The 27842-nt window shown below is 41.9% G+C and overlaps 1 long non-coding RNA gene across 1 annotated transcript in view; it reads left to right on the top strand.

Moving 5' to 3' along the window:
- The first annotated feature begins 245 nt into the window (after nt 1-245).
- The window catches only part of LOC126512428 (uncharacterized), a 50190-nt gene continuing 22593 nt past the window's right edge, over nt 246-27842 (top strand). Inside the window, exons 1-2 of the long non-coding RNA XR_007595035.1 lie at nt 246-446; nt 1264-1443. This is a non-coding gene — a long non-coding RNA (uncharacterized lncRNA). The remainder of the gene's footprint in view (nt 447-1263; nt 1444-27842) is intronic.

The following is a 27842-nucleotide window of genomic DNA, read 5'->3' as shown; positions in this document are numbered from 1 at the left end:
AAGGGCTGGGGAGGGGGTGGGAAGGAAGGAGGGGAGGGAAGGTTACAGATTCATCACAAGGCATTCACACTCTCTGGACAGTTTCCTCGTGTTAACTTACATGGTGAAGGGTATCCACGTCTACCTTTGCTCTAACGCTGACTTTGTATGTCCATGTTTACAGAAAGACTGGCCCTTTAAAAGAAGGACTTTACCCGGAAGCGAAACTGAGACTACATGAGGTGAAAAGGAGAGTTGCTGGAAAATCAAAACTTGGAGCTTTCAGACAGTTGTTGGAGATTTTATTTTATGGAACATATGTACTTGTTTTTGAAACAAATGGAGTCCTTGTCTGAAAGGTCCTGTGGGTACAGGCCTGCTGCCCAGCGCAGAGTAACCAGCTGAGTGGTTAAGATGAGGAGGGCTGGCTCCGGGTTAGTCCGTCTCTCCGCCACGTCCTGCTGCCTGTACGTCAGCAACCCTTCTTATCTGTTAAATGCATATAACAATTTAGACTTAGTAAATGCTTACGTGCTGAGGGGATTAACTAATGATTGTGAACCACTTTGGAAATAGAAAACATCCCGTGTGTGTGTGTGTGTGTGTGTGTGTGTGTGTGTGTGTGTGTGTGTGCAGAATTAATAACGGTTAGATAACAGACTGCCCTAAATTTTACTTTAAATTCAAGTAACCCTTTTCTCGGCGGGAAAAGTTTTGCCACTAAACAGAAGACTTTATTTTAACTAGAGGTTTTCACGGTATTTTCATTTGAGTTGAATTTCTGTTCTTCAGATCCACATTTCTGCCAATTTCTATCTCTTGTGCTTTCTCTGGCACAACCAAAAGAACAAAGTTAATAGCAGAGAAAGGACAAGCGTTAAGAGTGCTGCATTTACCGTCACTTGTAATTCTACTATTAAATGCTCTTGGCATTTGCGAAATTCTTCTCAATCTTACTTTCTTCCTCCCCTCGGAGGGGAGAAACAGCCACTGAAAACATGAAATTTAATCCAAAAATAACCCTTCTCCTCATTCTATGTTCTAAGACTTTCTCTTGACCCTCACGGCGTGACCTTGGGTCTCCATGGGACCGTCTACAAGATCTACAAAATCTGCCTTTGTTTCTCCTTAAGCATTCTAGAAGGAACACATATGTATGCCCTCATATGCTGTGTGTGGTGTGGTGTGGTGTGTGTGTGTGTGTCTCTGTGTGTGTGTACATATTACACATAGAGGATTTGTATAGAATTATTTTTTTCACTTTGATTTCTGCCTGTGGAACAGATTGAAGATTTTACTCTCTCGTGGTCTTCAAACTTCCACTCAGTTGATTCGCCTGCCAAGCACAGTGACCAGTGCGGCCGCTCCTGATGGTGGGAGCATATGGTACCGCTGGGAATAGTTTCGCTCTGAGTGCTGTGAAATCCCACGCCTTCCTACAGAATGTGTTTGGAGGAGCAAATGGTGAGTGTCTCTCTTCAGTGTAGCTCCTCTTCCCTGCCTGCGGAACACAGTCAGTTAAACAACACAATCAAGGGAACCCTGCAAACTGCTAGGTACTGGTTGATGTCCAGTTTCAGGGCTAATGGCAGCAGTGAACTCTTTCTTCCGTCCAGGGCAGAGGGTTATCACCGACTCATCCTGGATTTCTCAGAACAATAATTCTGAACCAATCAGCTCTCACTTTTGTTTGTTTTACTCTCTTTCCTCGGTTTCTTCCTCAAAGTGAGCTCAAACCGGAGCTCTAGATTAAGGTGGGAGGCTGGACTTGCAGATGGAAATGTCAAGCTCTCATTAGCCTTGTAAACTCGGCTGCATTCATGCTGTGTCTCTTCCGTGAAGCAGAGACTCTGGACCCCTCACGTCCTCTCCAGTTCCTAGATGGTCTGTGTTGGATACATGTCATCCACGTCCGCTCCACTCCAAACCACATCTCAGAGAAAGTCTCTTTCTGCACATTTCAAACAAATTGCTGTCTTTCATTTTGTAAGGCATCTTCAGGAACTAATTTGGTTGCTTCTCCCTGGGTTTACACCTCCACCGCCTTGGAACACTTTTGTATATTTAGTACAACACTCTCTTCCTACAGTATAAGCACCCTCTCGCTTCTGAATCTTGTGAAAGTAGAAAACAATACTTTGGACTTTAGCTGTAGTAACTTTTCTTGTTTATACTCACTCTTTATTAAATCTCTCAAAGCTGTGACCCTTACAATGTGCATTCCAATGTCGTTAGAGTGGCCTGCCTTCTTCATCCTCTCCCATGCTGCCATCACAGGCATGGACAGGGTTGGCTGCTGGGATGGGGCCCTTCGAATGCTCGACTGTGAGCTCCTGTGAGCCATGCTTAGGGCTTCACAAGCAGAGGGGAAAGCGAGCAGACGCTCCTCTTGTAGTGAAGAGGGCTGCGGAAACTTCGGTCCTTGGCACGCGTCAGTGAGAGGATGAGGATTTGCCTGATGGGAAGCTTCAAGTGCAGAGGCACTCGTACATCTACTTATCTTCAGTCTCAATGATGCTGTTTATGAGCGAGCTGCTTAAATGGGGGGGAAGAAGCTCACGGAGAAGGAGACATCGCAGTCTGGAGTGATTATGTTGAGCAGGAGAGGCCTGAACACAAGTCCAGTGGGAAAGGAGGAAGGGGATCAAATTAAGAATGATTAATGGCAGATCCCCAGTGGCTTCACTGCATCCGAAGGAGCGAACAAGCTGAGTGAGAAGCACTTGATGTAGAAAAAGAGCACGCGTGTGAGGGAAAATGTATCATTCTGCAAATGTTGACAGCTTCTAAGGAAGGGGAAGAAACACGGAGGAAAGGGAAGCTGCGTGGCTGGTGCCTGAGGCATCCTAGTTGGCATGGCACCTTTTCTGGCCTTCTAGAGAAACCCCCTCAGACGCATTTCGATTGGGCCGATTCTACAGAATGACTGTTGCCCGATGATGGATTGGGATGCAGAGCGATAGGTACCAGCAATTAGGAAACTCGTTTAAGAGGTTACATTAGCTTCCTTTGTGTCGCTGTAATAAAATTACGTGACCAAAAGCGACTTCGAGGAGAAAGGGTTTCTTTTTGCTTCCAGATGGAGCTGCCGGGAATCCATCATGGTGGTCCTGGCCTGGCAACAGGCAGGGGAAGCATGGCAGCATGAGCGGAAGCTGGCTGCTCGTAATTCCGTGCCCATGCAGGAAACAAATAAAGAGAGCGGGAACAGAGGTCAGCTATAAAACCCAAAAGCCAGACCTCAGTGACATACTTCCTCTAGCAAGACTCCAGGTCCTAAAGGTCCCATAACCTTCTCAAACAGTGCCACCAATTGACAACTAAGTGTTCAAATTCATGAGCCTGTGGGGGACATTTTTTATTAACGTCAGGTCAGCATGAGAGTCAAGGCACTTCTCCTAAACATTCCCTTAAAAGTCTTGTAAAGTTTGTGGGGTGTGTGTGTGTGTGTGTGTGTGTGAGAGAGAGAGAGAGAGAGAGAGAGAGAGAGAGAGAGATATTCAAGCTGAGAATAAGAAACTAGATTTTTAGTTGCAAAAAAAAAATAAAAAACCCAGGGTCATCTGTGTGTTTTGGGGAGGAGAGGTAAATGTGTGTGTGTCCATGTGGGTAGGCAGGGTTGTGCTGGTATACGTGGAGGTCAGAAATAGATCTCTAGTGTCTTCCTAGATTACTTTCCAAGAATCTTTCACTTGGACATGGAGTTTGAGGACTTAGCTGCTGTAGTTACTCAGCTCGCCCCAGGGAACTCCTGTTTCTATCTAGCAATTATTGGAATTCTAGGAAGGTTGCCATCCTTGGGCAGCATTTCAGTGGGGTCTCGGGAGCTGAATTCAGTCTTTATACATCCACTCAATCGAACCATTTCCCCAGCCCCATGATCAGTGGTGTATGAGCCTTCTTTTGCAGCCTCCTCACAGCAAAAATATACCACACAAACATTCTATACACTGCTTATTAAGTGGAAGATAATATTCCAAGGGTTTCATGTATGTCATAGGCTATCGTTTTTCCTCTTTCAGAGACGATAATGCAAGCAGAGCCTGCCTATTTGTTTCCCAGCCGCCCAGACTGAAATAACACAGAAACTATATTAATTCCAACACTGTTTGGTCAATAGTTTAGGTGTATCTCTAGATAGCTCTTATATCTTAAATTAACCCATTTCTATTAATTTGTGTATCACCACAAGGCTGTGGCCTACCAGCAAGGTTCTGGCGTTCATCTCCTTTAGCAGCCACATGGCATCTCCCTGACTCTGCCTACTCTCTCTATATCTCTGCTCGGATTTCTCACCTGACTTTATTCTGCTAAGCCATTGACCAAAACAGCTTTACTCATCAACCAATAAAAGCAACACATTTACAGAAGGACTTCCCACACAAGTCATTTTTCTTCTTTCACACACAAGAACACCAAAAATCAAAGATATAATTTACCCACACTAAAGGAGTTACTGGGTTACTTCTATCTTTAGAATGCAAGCCTTGGAACAGTAACAATTACATAGGATTTTTAATCACATTCATAATGCTTTGGTGTAGTGAACTCTCAAACATGCTAGCTGAATACAAAGACTAAAGCTTCATTACTGATATGATGCCAGGTCCTGGTAAATTTTTTTCTCCAAAATCAACATAAACACTATTAGATAACTAAGGTCCCATTCTCTCAATGTGTACTTATGGAGCATCTCCTATGTGCCAGGCCTTAGTCTGCTTTGTTCTTTTTGTGTTGAAGGAAAAATGCCTGGTGAGTGACTTGTGCCAGTCACCTCTTGTGCCCACTCAGGTTTGACTCTAACTTCTTCTGACAAGTCCCTGCCTCTTCCCAACGAGCCCCACACCATGCAGAAACCAGTTTTGTTGCCATGTAAGGAGCTTAGGCTACATTTTCCTCCTTTCCCATTAGCCTTGGATTGGTAAGACCCACTGGGGATAATGACTTGGTGCTCGGGAGAGTGTAGAGGCTGCATGCAGTGTGTCTCAGGGAGTAGGGGGCTTGAATTGCAGATGTTTCATTGTTTCCTCCCTTTCCATTCTGAAAACTTTCCAGAAGGAGAGATCTATTTGAATGGTTTTCAAAATCCATCTTAAGGTCAGCTCTAATACAGTTGGGACCTGGCAACGGTATGATTTCAGCATCATTGCACAGCTGCCAAACCATGCTAGATGCTCACCTTTCCCTCAGCCACGGGACTCTGGCTGCCCACACAGCTGCCCTGCATCCTCCTGGGCCAACCCAGTCTCCCAGAAATGGGCAATGTGGTCAATGCCAAAGAGAAAATCTGCCCTATATATGAAGAGAAGTAGGTAGTTAAAGGAGTCAGAATCTTGGTTTTGGTAAGTGTGGAGGTTGAGCACCCGTTGAGTCCCGTGCTCAGTACCATATGACCTTCCCCTTTTCTTCATTTCAGTAATCTGCTTAGTTCTTTAGCAACAGAGGTTTAGATTCCCATAGGCTCTGGAATGAATCAGATATTCAGTGAATGTATGCCCAGTGACTAACACATACAACATAATAGGGAAATGAAGATTCAAGAAACCCTTGTTCTAGTGTCTTTAATTTTATAATAAGCAAGATGATAAACCATGGAAAATCATTCCTCTTTGCATCACTTTCATTTGTAAAGTAAGATTAAATAAGATAGATATTTATTGTCCTTACTGTTCATAAATTTTACAAGGGAAAGTTTCAAAGCTTAATTCCATAGTTAAAAAAAAAAAAAAAGACATCAAACCAGAATCCAAGGATAAGAGTTAGCTTCTGACTCTGAATGCCCCTAACTAGCCATGAAAGTCCAATGTAACTAAACCAGTTTATAGGCTCCAAGAGCATAATAAAGGACACCTGGGGCAGAACAACACTAGCCGTGGCCAATCTAGGATAGCCAAAATCCCAGTTAAGTCAGCATTTAAAAGATAAGTAAATGATAGTTTTAAACCACTGTTTTGAGTATATGTTATGCAGCATTTGTATACCAATAGCTGACTAATACAGTATTTGTTTACAACAGAAAGAAGGAAGTGCAAATTGCTTTATGAAATTGAAGTCTGAAAGTTAATATTCTCAAATGTATTTACTAGTCTACATTTGATGAAACTTCATACATATATTATGGTAAAGTTTTAGTAAATGAAAGAAAATAAAAAATTGACTCAAATTATCTTTCTAGCTCAAAATGGCAGTTTTGATGATGTCTGAAGCATTTTAGCTGATAAATGGTCAACCTTTGGGACTTCCATTAGTTCTGAGTATTCTGGGTTTGATTTTTGATTTGTAGTGTTTTTATCAGAGAAGGACTTAGTCTGTGAAGGCCAAAATTTGATTACAGAAAAGGTCTGTACATCTTTAACAATATAGTTCATTTAAAAAAAAACAGTCATTTTAATAATCACTTTAGTCATATTAGTAGGTTATATAATCCAATGTCACAGGTCGCTAGTGAGGATAAAGGGCTACCTGTTCACAAACACTGGTAGATCTTTTAGAAGAAATAACCCTGGGAGAATACAATCTCTTATTGATTATCATAAACCATAGTACATCTGTGAGTACAGCAGGCTTTATGACAGATGCCTTAGTGTTCGGAGCACTAGGGCTGAAACTAGCTGGTAGGCATCAATATGGCAGGAAAGAGGACACTGGGCTGCTTGGTTAGTAGGAGACCATCACAAGTGTGAACACTTTTCTCACCATCTAATATTCAGCACAAATGTAGTTCTACCTGGAAGAATGTGTCCCCAGGGACCTATCAGACACCACCTCCATGTCTACACCTAGCCTATCAGTAGCTCAAAGACATGACTCTTGCCATACTTCTCTTGTGTCCTCCATGCCCGCCAATCCACCTTCATACAGTGGAACTTTAATATTACGCAATGAATGGGAGATTGTGTCACCCTGATATGAAGTGAGGATGTTGGATCAGCAGGGTGGACCAATTTCTGAGCATCACCCACCTGGACAAAGCAGAGAGTTAGATGAGAACTCAGGCATGAGGAATCCACAGCCTACATCCTTGCATCCCACTGGAGTCAGGACTTTGTGGTAATAAACAAAACATCTCATGTAAGGAATATAGTATGGTGTCAGACTCCAAATAAATGTTCCTTGCCTTCTTTACATCTTATTCTGATGCCAAGGAGTCTTGCGCCTAGAGGGTCATCTTTCTTCTTCTGAATGTTGTTTTCTTAGAAGACACTAATACCATGTTGACCAAGAGAAATTGGAGAAGAAAGCAAGTATCCCAATAGAATGAGGGCTAATTTATGTATAGAAATCAATCAGATTGCTACACAGTCTTTGCTAACTATGCTTAGGAGTAGTTTAAATACCATGGGCATGCATCAAGTAGTGACGTTGTGTTTCTTTTATGTGAAAGGGATCATGTGGCATTTTAAATGTATTTGTATATTTGCAGAATTATCAACCCAACGCTTTCAAAACTGAAAAAGGCATTCAGAACTGCTGGACATAAATATTCATGGTATTTGTCTTCAAGATAGGAAAGTAGGATAATCTTTCCTATCTTTCTATTTTACTGAAATTTCAAATTTCAGGAAATGAGTCAGGATCACCTGGATATATTGAAGCTTTCACAATGACTTCCGTGTTTCCATTTATGCTTCCATATCTGTTGCAGGAGGCAGACCACAGTCCCTGTTTGGCTTTAGCCCTGTCAGCTGTTCTCCACATTTATCATAGTATCTATATTTCTGTACTGTAGTCATTTCATATTGGTCTTGCCTGCTCCTAGAGTATAAACTTAATGCACATGCCTTGTCTCACCCCTAGCTTCTCCTTGGCACCTGACTAATTCACGGTCTGTTACGAGTTCATAAATCTTTGCTAAATGAATAATATTCTCACTGCAGAATTAAGAATAATATGATGATCTTCAAGAAAATGGAGGAACGAAAAAAAATGCATGTATTTATGTGTGTGTGTGTATGTGTGTGTGAGAGTCTGTGTGTATGGCAACTGAGTCAGAGCTTACAAATACTGTGTGACATGTTTTCATGTCTTACTTCAGTTTTGCACATGTACAAATTAGAAAATAAAATTTAAAATGTGGTGAGCTGTTTTTCCTCCCACATTGCCTTTTCTGAATAATGATGAACAGTTCTCAATGTGTATGTTGGTCTAACACAAAATCTGTAAATTTTCTGAATACAAGGAATATGTATGGAAATCACATCAGAACTAATTAAGTGTTCTTTCTTAGCTGCAAAATATTTGGTTTCATGAGAAGAACAAATGATACAATTAGTGTTTCTTTTTTGCCCACTCTTTTCCTAAACAAATCAGCTAAGAAAATACAGGCAACTAAAGTTCAGCGCTTCCCCGTCAGGGTTCCCAGCTTCTCAAGTTAAACAAAGACAGACCAACCTTAAACCTTTGATAAATATGAGGCTTGTGGTAACTGCAGCATTCACTTCGGATTCCATTTCTCCAAGTTCCTGTCAGCCAGATGTCACTTGCAATGCAAACACTAGAAAAATATGAAATAATAATTTCATACATCATCTATGTGTGCATGAGCCGGTCAAACATTCAATACAAATTCAAACTGCTACTACACACAGCAAATATCATCCAAATAATATTTAAAATGATTGAAAGGCTTTTGATTTGGAAGTGTATTCTCTTAAGCTAAGTGGTCCCCAAGACCATCTAGAAAATTCAATTGTTTCATTTTTAAAATGTTTTCTGCCCAAAATTATATCAAACCCTAATGTCTCAATAGAAATACATGGGATTGGATTGCTGACTGGGCGCCTGATGTCAAAGAAAAAATCTAATTTCATGATGGCATTTCCTCATACTGTCTCACCAAAATACAAAATTGATAAAATTTTAATGGATAATTTTCAGAAACAGAAGGTTAAGGTTGGAAGATCTCAAAGGAAAGTTGGCATTGTGGCATAGAAGCAGCAAAGCAGAGGAAGGAGTGGGCTGTGAATTCACATATATGGTGCTGCAGAAGCAGCTTTTGTAAAACCGTCCTCTCCTCCACCAGAACTCCAACTCCTGAAAGGGCCCCACGCTCAAATATGCACTCTGCGCATGCGTCCACGTCTGAGTCTCTTCCCCAGTCTTTTCTGTTTTCTATGTCACAGAGAAAGGGATCGGACAATGGCTTGCTTCAACTATTAGATATACATTAGTGCAGTGACTATTTCTATTTTTTTGACGTTAGCTACAATAGTGGACATGTGAACACCTGGCTTCAATTAAGAGATAAGCAAACAGTATCAGATTCTACCCTGTCTTTCTGCATTAAGGTCCATGGTAGACTCTGTTTTTGCTTCCTGTGGGGTGGGAAGGCCCTGCCTATTTAGGGGGAAGAAGTGGAGTTCCCTTTGTTTGGGGGGAAGGGCTGCAGACAGCAGTTTCTGAGCAGGTAGCCCTTCCCCCAAGCCTTCAGCTAGTCTCCTGTGTCTCTGGGCCTCATGGCTCCCATCTGTAAGATGGAGATGGTAGTTCTAGATTTCCTTGTGGTGTCTGGAACTGATGAGGCCTCTGCTGTCCTGCTTGGTGCAAAGTAGGCCTGTGACATTATACTATGCTTTTGTTTGTTGTTTATTCTTTTGATAGTCTAATACTTGTGACCTTAGATGCTGCCTTTATTTGTTTATTTTTCTAAATAATCCTTCTGACATAAGCTGGCAGCCACGAGTAGCTCAGAAAGGAAAGGGCAGCTTCATTACTGGACACATTGACCAAGGGCATTGTGGTCATTAGTGAGGCTAGCCATTGAGGCACTGCAGACACCAAAAGGTCGTGGGGTGACCTGCAGTCATGAACCTAAATGAAGATGCTGGGAACACCAGACAGGCAGATGTGGACTGTAGGAATAGATCCTCCTTAGAGACATGGAGGATAGTTTATCTTTTCTGTCTCTCATCGAAACCACCTCGACCTCCACTCCCTGACTCCTGCTTTCTCAAGTTCACTTGGAAATACACTCTTTTGTTTCTTTCGTCCTAATAAAGGGCTTTGTATCTGGTGCCTGATTCATAACTATTTAGTATTAAAACTGAAATTAACTTTTTCTCTTGAGGCAGCTTATTGAACTAAGGAAACGTTTAAATAAAAGCTATCTCTAAATATGAACTAAGGTGAAGTGATGGTATGGTCTATGACTCTAGACACTTCTGAAAAATGCTTAGAACCAGGGCTGGGGCAGGAAAGAGATTGCTTCACAAGTGTGACAGCCTGAGTTTGGATTCCCAGTATCCATGTAAAAAGCCAGGCATGGCAACACACAACTGTAACCCCAGTACTGGGAAGGTCAGATTAGCAAATTCTTGGGGTCCCCTTGACAGACAAAGGACCCGAACTGGTTAACTTCAGGTTCAGTGTCTCGAAAATATGGTGGTGAACAACTGAGAAAGATTCCTGATGAAACCTCTGGGTACCACATTTATATTCGCTCAAGTACACGAGTACCCACTCCCACAGCGCACGCGCACACACACACACACACACACACACACACACACACACACACAGGAATACTTACAACCAAATAGAAACAATCTGCAATTCACACTCTGCCACAAGTCACCATCAAATCCATCAGACCTTTCTTAATGTTGTCAAGTTTTTTTTTTCTTTCCTCAAAGATAAATTGAGAATAATAATTCCTCCACGGGATTATAAGCAAAATTCCAGATTAAACTAAGATGCCTAGTTAGATGAGCCTTTCTGAAATATTGAATGGAATAAACTTAAACTAAAAATATTTTTATATGAAATTCACATTCAACTGGATATATATTATATATACATATAATGCATATATGTATATATGTATATATTATATATACGTATAATGTATATATGTATATATATATATGATTTGCAAAATAAGGCAATGCTAAGCCTGGTAGATGAAGACAATCCTCTCATTGTTATCACGTCCCCTTCCTCCCTGCCTGCTTTGGCATTGGTGGGATGCTTGGCCCACAGCACCAACACAATGGACATGTTTTCCCACCCAATGCCACATCTCAAAATATGTTATGATTTCTGCCTAAAAAAACAAGGAGCTAGCCTCGGCTGCAGTGACATTTGTCCTTAGGCATGGCTTCTCTCTCATTCCCTGCTCTTGTATGCAGCGTGCAACAGAGGACTGCATGACCTAGTTAAAAGGACAAAGCAGAAGGGACGGGGAGGATTCGTCAGTCTGCCCTCAATCTAGAGCAAGTTAGTCCTTGAAAGACTGAGCTTACTGCGAGGCATTTGGACTAAGGCGTAATCACTCCCCTTACTACATAAAGTGACCCACTTTAGAGAGTCCTTAAATCGTGAGCTCTCTAAATTTTTAAGAAAAAAAGGCGAGAAAAAAAGAATAAGGGATCTGTGTTAGGAAATCGTAGAGGTAAGATAACCTGCTAGGAGAAGTCTGCTCCCTGGAGTGAGTGATATCCTTGCTTCCACAGACACTCTCACTCTGCAAGTCATCTCTTCTGGATACTGTTATTCTTCTGGCAAAAGAGAAAATAAAAGGCTTTTGATTCTTACTATTGCCAAATGCCCTCTTGGGGTGGTGGCAAGGCATGAACTTGCGTGTCCACAAAAGATATCGGCAAGGGTCTTAAGGACATGTTGTTTCCCTCACAAGCTCTGTGTTCCTCTCTGAGAAGCCAGAGATAGTGCGTAGGATATGATTCAATGGAAAGTCTTTGTAGGAGAGAGCAGCTCTTTGAATGCGGGCTATCTGGGGATCAGCACATTTGGAGTCTGGCTGACCGTGTTTCCAGAATTACAGCTGCCTTCCTTGGACCACAAGCAGCAGACAGCACCCGGCTCCTGTCAGACAGAAACTATCTCCTGCCCTAGTTCTGGGAAGAAAAAGCCTACACGTATGGGAAATAGTTAAGACTTGAGCCCCCAAACACGTCTAGATTGTATGCTGGGCATTTTAAGGGGCATATAGGCTCAGCTGATAGCAGAAAACAGATTCTGTCCATGTGGGCAGGCTCCAAAGTTCATGTGAACAGCTGGCCAGTATTTGGCACTGTTGTCGCTTTCTGGGTGGTCCACTAGGAAATTCCTCGTGGATCACAGCACAGTCCCTTGGGCTACTGGTCACACCGATAGGACCAGCGTCTGGGAGAGTGAACAAGGCATGCAGGCTTTCACGGTTCCGTCTTAGGTGGAAAACCGAATAAAAGACAGATTTCCCAGAGAAACCTGCTTTCCAAAAGCAAAAGCAAAACCAATGACCAAACCAAATGGGACAAAACCAAAAAAGCAGAGAATGGGGGGACTGTGCTGACAGGCGGCTCTCTGTGTGCAGCTCACTAACTGCTGCTTCCCTGCCCTCTTGGCATGGAAGTCGAGCCCCTTTAAATACGTGTTCGTTTGCCGGTATTATATCATACTAAAGTGCGATGCTAGGAAGTGCCCAATATCTTTTCTTACAAAGGTGAAAGGAAAATTACTGTGTTGGAATTCAACTTCTGTACATACCACTCTTTGACACTTTACTTGACCTCTCTGTGTCTGTGTTTTATCATCTGTAAAAGATGGTGCATGTAACACCCTTAATGATTTGTTGAGAAGCCTCAAATGAATTCATGTATTTCTGAGAGCTATATGCACACATACACACTGTGTGTGTATAAGTGTGTTGCATATAGCTCTCAAACACACACACACACACACACACACACACACACACACACACACATATATATATATATATATATATATATATATATATATGCATTGAGGGAGTTTAGAATAGTGCCAGGCACAAACTAAACCTTAAGAAATTACATTATTTAATAATATATAACATAGATAGATAGATAGATAGATAGACAGACAGACAGATAGATAGATAATTTGAATAACAGGAATAATTATGTTGTACCAATGGTGGTAAGAATGGAGGTATAATGCCTGGCCATGCAAGCACGCTGATGGTGGTAGAATGGAGGTGGAGATGGGTGTATTTCCTGGAGACTGCTGGCCAGAGTGTAGCCTAACTGATGTGTTCCCTGTCTCGAAAAGTAACTTGGGAGCACCTGATGTTGACCTCTGGCCTCTAAATGCACATGCACATACAGAGAAAGAGAGACAGAGACAGAGAGACAGAGAGAGACAGAGACAGATTACAAAGAAATGTTGTTGGTGTGTGATATTAATGAGGTAGAAGAGACAACTTCCATAATGATTTTGAGGTGATCTGAGACCCCAGGAAGACATAAAGTAGACACAGCAGTGTTGTTCAGGTCCAACAATCAACCAAGAGACAGATGGTGTGAGTCAAAATGTTTTCATGGAGCTCACAAAGAGCACAGTAATCTTGGGTGTAATATAGCAGACAGCTATGTGAAGAAAGATGCAACAGTTTGGGAAAAGATTAATTTTTGCATTTTACCTCAAAGTCAATTGCAGGTGAATATTTAAGAGTCAAATACACAGAAAATTAAAGAGCATAGTGTAACCAGGAAAAAAAAATTGAGAATTTATCAAGCATTTGGGGCAAGTTTACTTTTCTAAGCCTATATTCAGTAGGAGGATATTAATATATAATGGCATTGAACAAATATGTTTGAGTATTCACATTTTCATTTTGATGCCTTTGAGCTAAATCAGGAAATTGATTTCCAGTCACATAGATATTACCTTCAATAGACACTCTTTGTTTCTCTGGGTCTTTCAAGTCACTTAGGTGCTGCGAAATTTGTAATGCTCATTGTGAAAAGAAAATTTGGAGACTTTTGTTCAAAGAACAGGAAAAATTATCATTAAATGTGCTCATTCCCATTCTCTTTGGCAACTCTAGTATATGGACATGATGTTTTTAACTTTCTATTTGATGCCATTGTTAACAAATAAAGGGAAACTTGCCATTTCAACCACTAGCATGTATTCTCCCACTCCTCTTTATACTCTGTGATGCTAGTTCTGAATGTTACTAGTAGAGCCTCTACATTGTATGTGGAACTTCTCAAGCTGTGCAGTTGTGACTCTAACATTCATGTGTATTTCATTAGGACAACAGTTGGTGCAAAACCAACTGTCCTTATTTTCTAGCACTTTCTATTAACACTCTGCTTTGAGATTTCCAATACATCAGGATTCAAAGGAACAGGAACTATGTATGGGCCATATTTATCCATAATTACCAGAATTAATGATTACATAACACACAGAAATGTAAACAGAGATGACAGAGTTCCTTGGTTATTTACTCTTGTTGGAATTCCATGTTTTTTTTCCTGTGGTCTGCATAAATCCAACATAGAAGTATTACTATTTATTATATTTATGTGTGTTTTTGTTAATTTGTTTGTGTATGTGTATATGTGAGTGTGGGTGTCTGAGGAAGCCAAAAGAAGTCATATTCTATGAAACTGAAGTTACAGATAGTTGTGAGCCTGACTTAGGTACTAGGAACTGAACTTGGCTTCTCTGCAAAGCACTCTGTGGAACCATCTCTACAGCCCCAAAGCCATTCTTGCTAGAGTAGAAAGTACAGCATTACAGTAATACTGGTGTCCCATTCCCTTCATACTTCCCTCCACAAATAACTCAGTCCTACATGCAGCACCTTTGCCTTGCTTTTCCTGAAACTTCCTTTACTTCCCCACATCTGGTTCCTTATACAGTCATGCATATTGGGCATCATGTATGTTGCATGCCAAGTGTCAAGCCTGCGAAAATGGACATGAGCTATCTTGTCCTACACAACTCTTCTCTGCGCATCCACAAGTGGTTTTTACCCTTTAGAACTCACTGAAAAGCACAAATTAATTATCACATTATTTAGAATTTCAAGATGGCAACATCAAGGTGGGTAATAGGTATGAGGTCCTCTGCAGCTCTGTGACAGGCCACACTGAGAGTAACTAATGACCCTAGCTCAAGTTCTGTTGCAGCTGTTTTGGCTGCAAATCAGTGAGCTCCCCTTAGAACATCATCAGTACTTAAGAGTTAAACCCTGTTTTATGATTTATACAACGCTAGGAAGATTGTCTTTTATAACATTTTATATCCTTTCTTCATCTTTAATGGATTAGCTAGTATTGTGCCTACAAGGCAAGTAACTCTGGGATAAAGGTGTTAGTTGCACCCTTATGTACCCAGGCTTATGACCTGACTTAAGGAATCCCTTAAACTAGGTGTTAATATTTGTTAGTCCACTCCCAGTTCACAAAACCCTTTTTAATCAATTAACAAAGAAACAAGGTGCCCTGGTTAGTATTTATTATTTTATTATGGAAAAATTTTACATCTACAGTCCTTGCTTTTCTAATATGCATAAAACTTCTGTACATGACTGCAAACCATACTATCTCAGTCCAAGGAAGTAGAAGATGCTCTATCTCCTCTTTATAAATCTGCCACAAAGATGCTTTCCGATGTGTGAAGCCATGGATTGCGAACACTGCATATTTTGTGTGTACAGGATCCAAGTCTTACATATGTGAACACTTAGCCCTCACCAGCTAAACAAAGAGATTCACAAACAGTGATTTGGGAACATGTAACCCAGGCTCGCTCACCCTGATAACAGCAAAGAGATAGAGAAAAGAGACAATAGAAAAAAAAAAAGGCTTGCCCCATTGCTGACTCTACTTCTCTATGCTCCAAACCCTGTGATGACCAGGTAGGATGGTATGATGAAAGACTGGGAGCATATGCTGGTTATGAGTCCAGCGGATCTGCAGCTTATATCCTAGGACCCAGAATCTATGCAGCCAGAAAGGAAATGCTTGCAAACTCAAAAGGCTTTCCTAGAGCAAGGAGATGAATCTGCTCTGCAGAGCTGACTGTGATGTGTATATGCCCAAGACTGAATACAGGAAGGACAGACTGGAAGGCATTTAGGCCAAATATTGATGAATTCAGTTGAATTTAAAGGCACCAGAGTCTGGTTCCCTAGATATAGGATGAGGGATAAAATAGTGTGGTCATTTTCCTTTTGCAGAGACAATGGCCCTCATGGGAGAAAGAAAAGTCAGGGAAATGCAACCCTTATTCCTTACTCCCAAGGAATGAGAGGGGAGGTGATCTTGGGTCACTAAGGGTAAAGGTAAAAATCTACTCAATGGAGCTAATGGTGAGAGGAAATATGGAAAAAGAAAGAGGAGCAAAGACGAATGGGAGACAAAGCAAGCTGGTGACTTTGGGAAAAAAGCCTTTCTAGTGCACAAGGTCCTGAATATGGTAGTGAAATTACTTGAAGTCAATTGAACATTAGAGAAATTAGAAAGAAAATAAGCGGTGATTTAATTTGGATTGGTGCAATTTTTCTTTTTGGCTGTGGGTGATAAAAATGCCATAATTTACCCTGTGATGAGAAGCTCAAAAGACAAACACTTAATTGAAATAGGTTGACACCTTTCCTAAGGGTAGTCATTTTAGGATGGGATTGAAGGCAAGGAAGGAAAGATGGAAAATGAAGCAGAGAAAGATTGATATCTCACTCATCTATTTCCAATCAAAACCAGCTCGAGCTGCTTGGAGGGCAGCTCCAGCGATATGGTTGCCAAACAAACCATGGAGCAGTTGACTTGCTGTGATCCACAGAGAGCAGACCAGCTCCAAAGGCGAGCAGACAAAGGCGAGAACAATCTCCTCAGCAGAGCTTCTCCAAGGGGCTATAGTTTCCGTGTTCATCAAGAAGCCTCAAAGTCCTAGAAATTTGGAGGTAGTCAGAATTGATTTAATTCTTTTTTTTACCATAAATCTCATTTCTGAAAATGATTAACAGAGGCAGAGACATCAGTGGTAAAGTCTGGATCAGGGGAAATGCTGTCAGCATATCATCTAGATAGATTAGAAAATGAACACTCCGGTTTCTCTGAAGCAGACTAATGACATTAAGTCAAGATGAAATAGAAAGGAACGTTGCAAAAGCTCAAAAATCATAAACCATGCGCTCACCCTGACAGAAGTCCCTCGGCAACTTTCTGAACTGGAAGGCAACCAGGAGCTGGTAGGAGAGTATTTTCTTAGACCTCAGTTGCAGTCCCAGGCTTGTGTATGAGATTTGTCCTTTAATTTGGGAAGGCTTTGCCAAGGTTCTGACATCTGTATGACAGTATGATCCTTCTGCCTGAAGCTCATGGTGCAACCAATTACACACCCAAAACCCTACAAAACAAGGGCCGGCTCACTGAAACAATAAATAAACGCTGGAGATTCTTCCACACTGTGCAGCCCTCTGATTGTCCAAGTGTCACAACTCCAGTTCCCTGCAGAAATAAGACAGAGCGGTGGTCCTGAAATCAGTGGTCGCTAAAACCAACGTCCTTTGTTTAAATTCAGATCAAATGGTGAAGCAAGTATATAAATTCCTGCCAAATAAAGCAAAAGCAGGCCTTCTGCTCTGCTTAGGAGTAGGAACAATCTGTACATCTGTTTCACATGTGGCCCATCAGTTGATCACTTAAACCATGTCACCATTGGAAATGCACATGTGTGTGCACGTGCAGGCACATGTACATGCATCCATACACACACACACACACACACACACACACACACACACACACACACCAGAAAGAGAGAAAGAGAGAGAGAGAGAGAGAGAGAGAGAGAGAGAGAGAGAGAGAGAGAGAGAACTATGTTATAAAAAATACCAGGTAGAATAATGTCAAACCTAAGTACCAGTTTTCTGTACTTGGCCTGTGATATTGTTTAGTAGAAGCTATTCTGTTCTAACACAGCCTGTATACTTCAAGGATGCAGAAGGGCCCAGGTGGAAACCATTTCTATCATCCTATGACCAGGCATGGTGGTGCATACCTGTAATTCTGCACTCAGGAAGCTGAGGCAGAAAGGTTGATGCCTGGGGTCTCATGCAAATACCCTAGAAAGCTAAAAGAAATAGAAAGAACACCCTGTACTAACAGCAAGTGGTTCTTATGCAAGGTGCCTTGGAGTCCTTATCCCCTGGGGTTAGGCCTTGTGCCTGTATTTGGAATGCTCTCCAATCCCCTTAACTGCACATCACAGATTTTTTTCTTTTTATGAAAAACAAGCCTACAAAACTATAATTCAAGGCAAATCTATCCTGTTTAAGAGTTGGGGTGGGCTATATGAAAATTAATTCCCTAATCCTCTGTCCATCCTCTATGGCTACATGATAAGGAGATAAACATAGACTTTCTCTATCTCAGATTCTCAGAATTGCAACATTCGATAGCTGGATGGATAGTTAGGAGGGTCGCTGGATACTTGCTGTTTAATTCTTCCGTGTCTGACTTAACATTCTGAGGTCATAGTCTTTCTTCTGACACCTCTTACTACATCAACACCCCATTATATCATCACCTACTCATGAAGCAACTGCACTTTTACATTTCGCAGGATAATGACTCTTTTGTATTTCAGTTTTTATTATAATATAAATCTTGAATTGCAATTTGCATATCCTTTGTTTAGAAAAAGAGAACCCCTATTTAAGATTTTTGTCATTTTAATACATAGGTTTTAAAGTGGCTTTTTTAAAAAAAAAAAGAAAAGAAAAGAAAGAAATGCACAAAATATTCCAATTTATTCTTCAACTGAATCTGATTCCACCTCTGCTGCTGCGTCAATAAATTAGCAAGTGTCCTGAACAATACATCTCAAACAGCAGTGGCCCAAATGCTCAGTCCTCTATGCCAGTAGGCTGACTGCTGTTAGAAGTCTAGCTGCAAATCCATAAAGACAATTTGGACAAGGCTATCAGAGTGATAAATACATGCATACACATGTAATCCGTATGTGTGTAGTGTTATTTAATTTAGTTACTTCATATGAGAAATACACAGCCTCCTCCTCAGTTCTTTGACTTTCCTCCTGCTCATTTGTCAATTCTTTGTGTTAGAACTATCTTCAGGAAGCAATCTGGGAAACTGGTCACCATGGCAGACCTACAGGAATAGCGAGAGCACTGATAAGAGACACAGCACAGTGCAGCAGCATCTGGTCTACCTCCAGGTAGCTGAAGGGAACAAAGGAGCAAGGCATAGCATTCGCCCTGCATTCCACCCAGCACACAGGCTTACAAACTGCTGCTAATAAGGGAGTGACTGAAAGCACAGAAGAGACCTCAGGACTTGTGTCTCTAATCTGCTCCCAGGGGTCAGGATGACTTTCCCAGATTCCTGTGTCACCTGGTAAAGAAGGAACAACTTCTTTCCCTTTAAACTCCTTGATTTTTTCAGTTGTGCCTCCAGTAACATGAAGCAGACCAACAAAAGAAGAGTCACAAGTCTATTTAATACTAGTCAGTAGGTGAAGTGCAAGCATGAGGCCTGCATCCAGATCCCTGACACCCATGTAAAGGTTGACTATGATGTTATATACCCATAACTCCAGTGCCAGGTTGGAGACAGGCAAAGACAGGGGTATCGCCATGGCTTCCTGGCCAGCCAGCCAGCCAGCCTAGATGAATGAATGAGCTCCAGGGTCAGTGAGAGACCCTGTCTCAAAAAATTAGGTAGTAGCAAAGAAAAAGATACCAGGGACTGACAACCGCTAGCTTTCACAGAGGCATGCATAGGTAAGTACATGCACACATACACATGTATACACTACACACATAGACATGAACAGACATACACACACAATACAAACAAAAGAATATGAATAAATTCCCATCCTCTGTTGGCTAGCTGTTTCTATTTCAGCAAATTACTGGATGTATTGAAGTCTTAACCTCCTCCTTTATCAAATGAGGGGTGGTAATACTGCACTTCTGTTAAGGTCACACCTGACAGCGCCCAAGAAACACCTGTTTAGTCCACCTTAATTTGCTACACACGTTCACCTCCATTCCTACCACCTCACCTCCACCCACATTATTTCAAATAATTTCTCCTTCTTGTTTCTGGAGAAATTGGAACATTCATGTATGTCTTCAAAGAAAGACAGGATGAGGTAAAAAAAAAAAAAAGAGCCTATGGGAAGAGAACCAAAATAGCCAGAAAGTTCAGTCTAGCACATGAAGGTAAGTGCCTCCCTTTCAGGCATCCGGCCTCCACTTGACCCTCCCTTTGGACCAGGGCATGCTCCCTGGACACCCCAAGAAGTCCACATTTGGCCAACCTGCCTGACAGTGACACTGCAGGGAGCTTTGCAACCCCCCCATAAACATAGGCAATTAAGCCCCTGAAAGCTTGTAGGCTTATTGCCCAGTAAACTCGCAATGAATAGCAACCTTAATAAATGTTATAAATCTCACCTCAGAGCCAACAGGAAATTCAAACTTTTGCATGTGTGGGAGCCAAAGTGCTGCTGAAACAAAAGGGAGGTTTGAGGACAAGGAGGACATTGTGCTCTGCCCTCAGTCCCCAGGCAGCTCCAGAGAGCCCCAGGCCTGGGAAAGGCCCTTAATTGTATTTTGTGAGGCAGTTCCCTGGCCATCCTACTCTGCCTTCCTTTACCTGACTTAACTCTTTCTCATCCCTGTGGTCCAAGGGGCAATTCTTGCACAAACATCTCCGATGTATTGAAATAAATGATGGAAAGATTTGATGGGGGATACATTATAGAGAGCAAGTGACTTTTTTAGGTCAATGTTTAAGTCAGAAGCAATTTTGGAAACTTAATTAAATCCTAAAACTGAAACGTAAACTCAGCACTATTTTTTTAAAAGGAAGTATCAAAGAAGAGAAATCAGTGGCTATTTTGATCCACACCCTCACAAAAGGGTGTTAGTTTTAATAAACAGTCACAATTTAGGGTTGTTATGAACCATAAGGCACCCTTCTGGCCGTGTTTCCAATTTCCTCCTTTGCCTTTACTGCCGTTATATTAAGGTCTGTGCAGAGGCAAAATGTTTATTAAAAAAGGTGAGGAGAGCAATATTCCAGATTAGATTATTGCACCTGTCCTAACTGCTCAGCAGCCAATCAGAGCGATGCGTGGAGGGTGAGGACCGTCAGCGTGCCTACCTCCCCGGCTGTGGCAGGGGAGGCGTAGCCTGTGCTTTCAAAGTTGAATGCAGATTAGCTGATTTTAATTACTGACTTCTGAATATGGAATACATTTTCCAGTCACAGGGAAGGGTGAATAAATGCACCCGGAGCCTCCTCCATGATGGAGATAATTACACTGGGACTGAAAAACATCTTGGGAAGCAAAGAGCAATGAGGGTGGAACGATTTAGCCAGGTCTTCCAAGTTGTCCTTTATGTCTGATGTGGCTTCAAACAAGAATACAAATTGTTCTCTCTCTCTCTCTCTCTCTCTCTCTCTCTCTCTCTCTCTCTCTCTCTCTCTCTCTCGGTCCAGTTTGGGTGTAGAACTTTTAGAATAAAATGGAGGGGAAGGTTCAGCATGCTAGCATGCTGGAAATCCTAGAACACAGTCCCCACACAGAGGAATCCCATTAAAACAGCACATGCCTTTGATTCTCTCGAGAGTTTCTTTAAGACAATAGGCTTTCTTAAAGGGAATCCTCGGGGACTTCCAAACCCTTTAATTGTTCTGAATTTCTCTAATTGTAGGAGCTGTTGAAAAGTACCTTTATATATTGAGCTAACTGTCTGTATTCCCCGGTGTCAACCATGCTCCTCTACCGCCTTCCCTTTTATGTTGTCAGGTACACAATGTTTCTATTCCAAACACTGTGCACTGTGGTGCATAGGACTTTACCGAAAACCTTATTAGTGTTTAGGACGTGCCCTAGGACTCTGGCATTGCCCAGTCTGAGCAATAATAAAGCACACCATGGAAGCTTGCTTTAAAATCACTCACACAAGTACCCATCTTGTCTGCTCCCCTAGTCAGCCTTCCGCTGGCAAAATTTCTGTAGTTCGGCGGACACTGTCAGAAACCGGATTCATACCTCACATCACAAGGGCCAGTTGCACATGCATTGTACATTTTCTGTGGCCTCCAAACATTAAAAGTTGCAGATGAAATTAATTTTAGCAGTATGCTATCTGACTGTCTCCTAAAAAAGAGCGTTATTTTAATATACAACTGATTACAAATTTTACTGAGGTAGGCTCTTTTTTAAATAAAAGACTTAAAGGTTGGTTTTGTGTTTTGTATAAACAGCCTTCTCATTTGAGGCGGGTGCCACTTCTCGGGCTGAGTGTGATTATAGTATAGTAGCAACACAGCTCTGCACATACTCAGACCTTCCGAATTCTTTCAGAAGTTGAGCTGATTTCATTCTTGGTTTTATTAGCTTTGGCATCTATCAACGCTACCACTTTCCTATCAGCTCCATGTGCTTCAAAACTCCACACACCCTGGAAGGTCTGAGGAAAGCCAGGGACCTATCATGTAACAACAGGCCCTTGCAGGCTCCAGTGAAGTAAACCTGATATATCTCAGTGTTTACTCTGAGAACAGAAAGTCCTCTTCATTTAAGATGCCTGCTTTCTTCATGTGGGTCCACAAAAGTACCGATCAGCACATGCAAGGAGTAAGGGCTCTTGCCTGGGAAGGCAAAAAGCAAAGCATCCTGTCATATTCTATGATAGTCTTTTCTCAAGGCCTGGGACTAGTTCCTCTGGTCTCTGGCCCCTCCCTACAGACTTTCACCAACCCAAGGCTTTGCGGAGTTTGTCTTTGGGCTGGTGTTCCTCTCTGGGCCTCCTGCTATGTGTTCAACCTGACAGACCCGTCACTGCAAACAGCTCAGCCCTCACCATGAGGTAATCAAGAATGCTGCAGGTAGCTTTTAAGTACAAACTTTAAGACATATATTAAATTCTCAGAACATATGCTTTCTACACTCTCTTCCCACGCACCCCAATCGCAAAAGAATGGAAGCATCTCTGTAATTGCTTCCCTAGGAGAAAAAAATATGGTGCATGAATGTGATGTTTAACCTCCATCAGTACAAAAAAAAAAAAGTCGTTGTACAGCATCAAATTGCCTAGAAGGTCAGCTATGGAAGCAGCCTTACGAAGTAGGGACCATCTCAGTAGTAAACAGACAGCTCTTTTCCAATTTCTACTCTCAGAAAACATTTCCAAAAATGTGTTCTAGAATGCTGACCGCTTCTGACCTATGACCGAACTCCCTTTAAACTCTGCCCTGCTACTTGAGAAGCCGGTGTTTCTAAAGACTGTCTTATGATTCCATGTTGTCTGAAACACAGCAAAGGCCTCAGACTATGAACTGTTTGGTAGGGAAGTTAATGCAAAGAAAGGGCCAAGAGTAATAATGAATGCCAAGGTCACAATTTTTATAAGGAAAGCTGATCGTGGGTTACATATTGACTTCATTTCTTTCAGCTTTGTCCAATTTTATTTTCTTTACTATTGTTATATAATTGCTGATATTTATTATTTATTAAATATCAGACTTATGTGTATTACTGAAAAGGTATAAATTAAAAAATTTGAGTTTTAGCGTTTTCTTTCCCCTTCTAGTTGCCCAAGCATGGGTTAAACCATTGGTGCAGGAGACACTGAAATTGAACCGTCTTTGGCTGGCTATTGAATGGCTAGGAGGTCAAGTATAGTTAGCCCCCCCCCAACTACAAGGAAACATTTAGCCCCCAAATACAACTGTGGGTCTTGGCTTTTGTTGTTGAGCTCAACTTCAGGGAAGAAGGAATTTTGTCTATCTCCTCCTTCACTACTTCAGTAGTCAGTCGGCTCCTGATACACTTCCTCAGTGAATAGATTCTGAGTGAAAGAATGGGCAAGCAGAAAAAGTAAGGATGAATCCTGGGAAGAAGAGCTCTTCACAGAAGCAAAGCTCCTCGATTTATACACACATTCTCTTCCAGTAAGAGTCTAGGAGGGGCTTATTTGAACAACCCACGGGATCCTTTTCTATCTTGTGACGTCAGCACTCGGAGTCAGCCTTCTCTCACCTCACTAACCATCTGAACTAACAATGGGCAACCAGAGAGGGAATTGTGTCTCTAAAAGTCACACATTCTCCTTGTGTTGGGGAGGACTAATGACCCCACCAGAACCTGTTTTGCAAGAGTATGTGCCCCTCCTGTTGTTTTCTTACCTGGAGTCATCTGTCTGAAGGAAGAGGGTAGCCACCACCAGCCAAGAACAAAAGGCTCCCACCTCCAAAGGGGCTGAGGCCCTGCAGAGCTGTGACAAGTGATTAAACACAGAGCAGGACCATGCCTCAAGAACGCTTGCTCTCAGCTGCTCCCCTTGACCCCGGGGAGACCTGGGTTGCCATCAATTCCGCACCAAGTGAGGCTGTGTTTTTCAATTGAGAGGCAGTCAGGGGGACAGAGACAAACACCTTGGTATGTCAACCTTGAAGTCCCACCTGGAGGGTGTGCGCCTTTCACAGTTTAATAGTGGACAGAATGTCATGGTGAGGACCCGGGTCAGGTGGTGAATGAGGCAGCCATGGATCCCGAAAGAACAGATGTCATGGTGACAGCTGTAATATCTAAGACTTATTTTTCTTCTTCACCAGCAGAACAAGCAAATAACAGGCAGCAGAACTGGCCCTATGGAGTGAGCACTGCCTTTTTTTTTCTAATTTTTTTTTTATCAGTGTGTGGACGTGGGCTGTGCAGTATTAATTACACCGCATGGGCTGCATCCAAACAGCCTGATGTTTGATTCAGAGAGAGAGAGTAGAATGTGCGCCCCAAGTAGGCCTTTAACCACTAATTAAAACAAACTACTTGTTTGGTGCTCTGGTCTCCAAATTGTTCTTAGTTCTCAGATAGAATCTGGCTTCTATCAAAAACAATTTTGGGGGATTATATTCCCATCCATTATCCCTGCCTTTACTACCCGCCTAACCCTCCCATGTTCCCCTCTCCTCTTGCTCTCTTTTAAACCCATGGCCTCTTTTCCCTTTGTTGTTGTTGCCTGTGTATGTGTCGGTGGGTATGTTTTTAACCCATAGAAATAACCTGCCCAGTCTGTATTATGTTACCTTGTGTGACGTCAGAGCTAACTACTTGCTATTGACATCCAATCGGGGTTCTCTTCTCTGGCTTTTAAAAGCCTGCCAGCAAATTGGTGTGCAATTAATTACAAAGTAGTTCTCTATCAATAGCTTAGAGTCCAGCATAACATGATTATGAATATGCCACAGAAGTTTTAAATGGCCCAACATATGGGCTAGTCTGTGAGACTACAGATTTTACTTATTTATAAATGGAAGAAAGCGCCCAACCTAACAAGGGACATAGTAGGCACTAAATAAATACTAAATAAATGAGCTGTGCATGCTTTGGGGCTGCTTTGGAGCCTCATTTAATATCACGTTTTTAATGGTTTACTGACTTGCCCCCCACACGCACTTTTTTTCTAAGCTTACATACCTTTCTGCCTTTCTCTATTTTCACCTCGCTAATTAATCCTGTCCTACATAATATGATACACTGGGGTTTTTTATTTGTTTGTACTTAAAATATATGAGAAGCAATAAAAGTAAATTAAATACCATAAGTTAAAAGATTTCTTAAGAAAAAAAAAACCACAACAAAATGCCAGCATCCTTTAGACTAGACTTTCACATGCCTTTCCCATCTCAACCTTGGGGGAAACAGGGTGAGCATCCCCTAATGAGCCTGTCTGTGTTCCTAACCTGATGACTTTGCTCCACTGATGGGATCCCACAACAAGCTGACCAGCCACAGCTTTTATTATGGAGATCTGAGTTCAGCTGAGAGTCCTTCCCTCTAAACAAGGTAGGTAGCAATTAAAAGTCTCCAGAAACCAATCTCCAACCTTCACATGAACTCGTACACACACAGCCTCACACAGACACATGGATACACACACACACAAGCATGGCATCCATGCATGCACATCTCCCCCCTCCTTTCTCTTTCTCCCAACACACACACACACACACAGACACACAGTCACACACACAAATCTAAATTAAACTTCTACTAGAGGTATCATACACACATAGGAAGCACAAAACGCATTCTTAGAAAACTTACAAATGAGCACAAGAAGAAAACTGGCAACATAAAATCCATAACTCATTCACACAGTCCAAATGCATGATGGAGGCCCCAACGGTGGAGTCACAAGGAGGGCATGAATGAGATGCAGTGGGGTTGTGGAGTCAGCATCCGAGGATATGGGAGAAGCACCAGGAAGTTGCAACTAGAACTGCAGTGAAATAGAACTATGAAGCAGCTCCAAGAACTAGGAAGGGGAGGAAGAGAAAGAGGGAAAGACGAGAAAGAGGAACCGGAGATGAGTTTTATATTCATAACCAGCCTATTCAAAACCAAGTAGATGAAGGAACTTTAGGAAGGCAAGTTTGAGTGCATGGAATTGACAGAGTAGAAGCTTTCAAATAACGTTGGGGAAAAAAAAAATCCCTGAACTCCTGGGAGCCTCTTGACAAGAGCCCCTCCCGCCTACCTGTGGGTGGCCTGAGCTAATCATATGAGCGATTAGAACAAAATGTAGCAGGTCACAGCCTGGGTGAGTCCTAGAAACATAACTAAACATGCAGAGTTAAGAAGAGGAAAGCAGAAGGCAAGGCAAGGAATCCTCTTTGGGATGAAACCCAATTTTAAGCCCCCAGAGCGCAGCAAAGCCCGCTATTCATTAAGGGAGGTCCCACCAGCTATTTTCTCAGGAAGCTCACACTCACATTAATGAATGAAAGAGAGAATTTTAATGTGCACCTCTGAGAGAAATAAGACCCCCCAAAAGTTCATTCCTTGGATCCCTCTGGGTTTTCCCCTCCTTTCCCCCTTTTCTGGTGAATAGTAATGAGGGCTGATGGTTTGTGGAGACAGAACCTCTGAACCAGAGAGCTCCCTGCTTCTGTGACCCGTGCTTTCTCGCAAGCTTCTGTCTAGGACTCTATGTGTGGGTTCTCTGCAAGAAGGCCTGTGGGAAGGACAGTCAGGAGAGCCTATCTCAGTCACCACACCTTGAAAGCAAGCCTGCACACATGCCCCAACCGTGCCAGTGGGCTCCAAGAGTGAAAGTCTAAACTCTTAACCTTCCCAGATCTCTGTCTCTCCAAAGGGAAGGATAAACTCCTGCCAAACTTAAGAGAACGGCTTCAACGGTAAACCAGAGGTCAGGATGTCCATCTTAGTTGCCCCTAAGTATCCCCAAACTTGTGGAAATTCTATTTGTTTACATTATAAATGCATTAAATGAGCTAATTATATGATCACAACTCACAACTAAAAACAAATACAGTTAGAAGTTTCAAAGACTTTCAATATCTTTTCTTTAATCATTCACCCGGGCTCAAAATATGCATTTTTCAGATTAAAGCATTAAAGTTGCTAATTATATTCTCAGAACTAACAATTATTTCTTTACCCTTTTACTACCTTCTTCTGGCAACAAAAAATGTCAGCACTGATTTAATTTTTTGTTATTATAGGATTAAAAGAAGTTTCTAAAAATGCAATTAAATTCGCCCTGTAGCTAGACCGACTTTCCTATCGCATCTGAAGCCTCTTCTCTGAAACAACAAGCACGCACGCACACACACACACACACACACACACACACACACACACACACAAAAAATTCAAATTTTTCCCTAGTTTTGCGACACGATCTTTTGGTGATTATCTCCACTAACAACTGAACCGTTTTAATGAAACTCCCCGCACGTCACGTCCTGGTGAAAGGTAGAACATATTAGATTAATAAAGAAAATGAAAGTTAAATTGACTGATGGAGCACGAAGCCCTGCCTGTGTCATGCATGGGTTCCTCACCTTCGGGATCCTAGTTCAACTTCAGCCGGAGGCCCTAAGTGAAAAGTTCAGGAGGCTTGAGCACGTCCCCACTTAACACATCACAAAATCAATTATTTCATAGTGGCACACTTGGTAACCTCTGCTCAGACAGAATCAAGTTTTGTTCCCACCGGGGATTCACCAATTATCTATTCAGTGAATGCTTTTCAGAGAGAGAAGAAACACTTGCCATCAGCAGAGGGAGTCTGT

This window comes from Alexandromys fortis, unplaced genomic scaffold (assembly GCF_014885135.2).
Source record: "Alexandromys fortis isolate MF-2015 unplaced genomic scaffold, M_Fortis_MF-2015_v1.1 scaffold_124, whole genome shotgun sequence".
In the NCBI taxonomy this organism is placed as follows: domain Eukaryota; kingdom Metazoa; phylum Chordata; class Mammalia; order Rodentia; family Cricetidae; genus Alexandromys; species Alexandromys fortis.
This window is presented reverse-complemented; position numbering and strand designations above follow the sequence as displayed.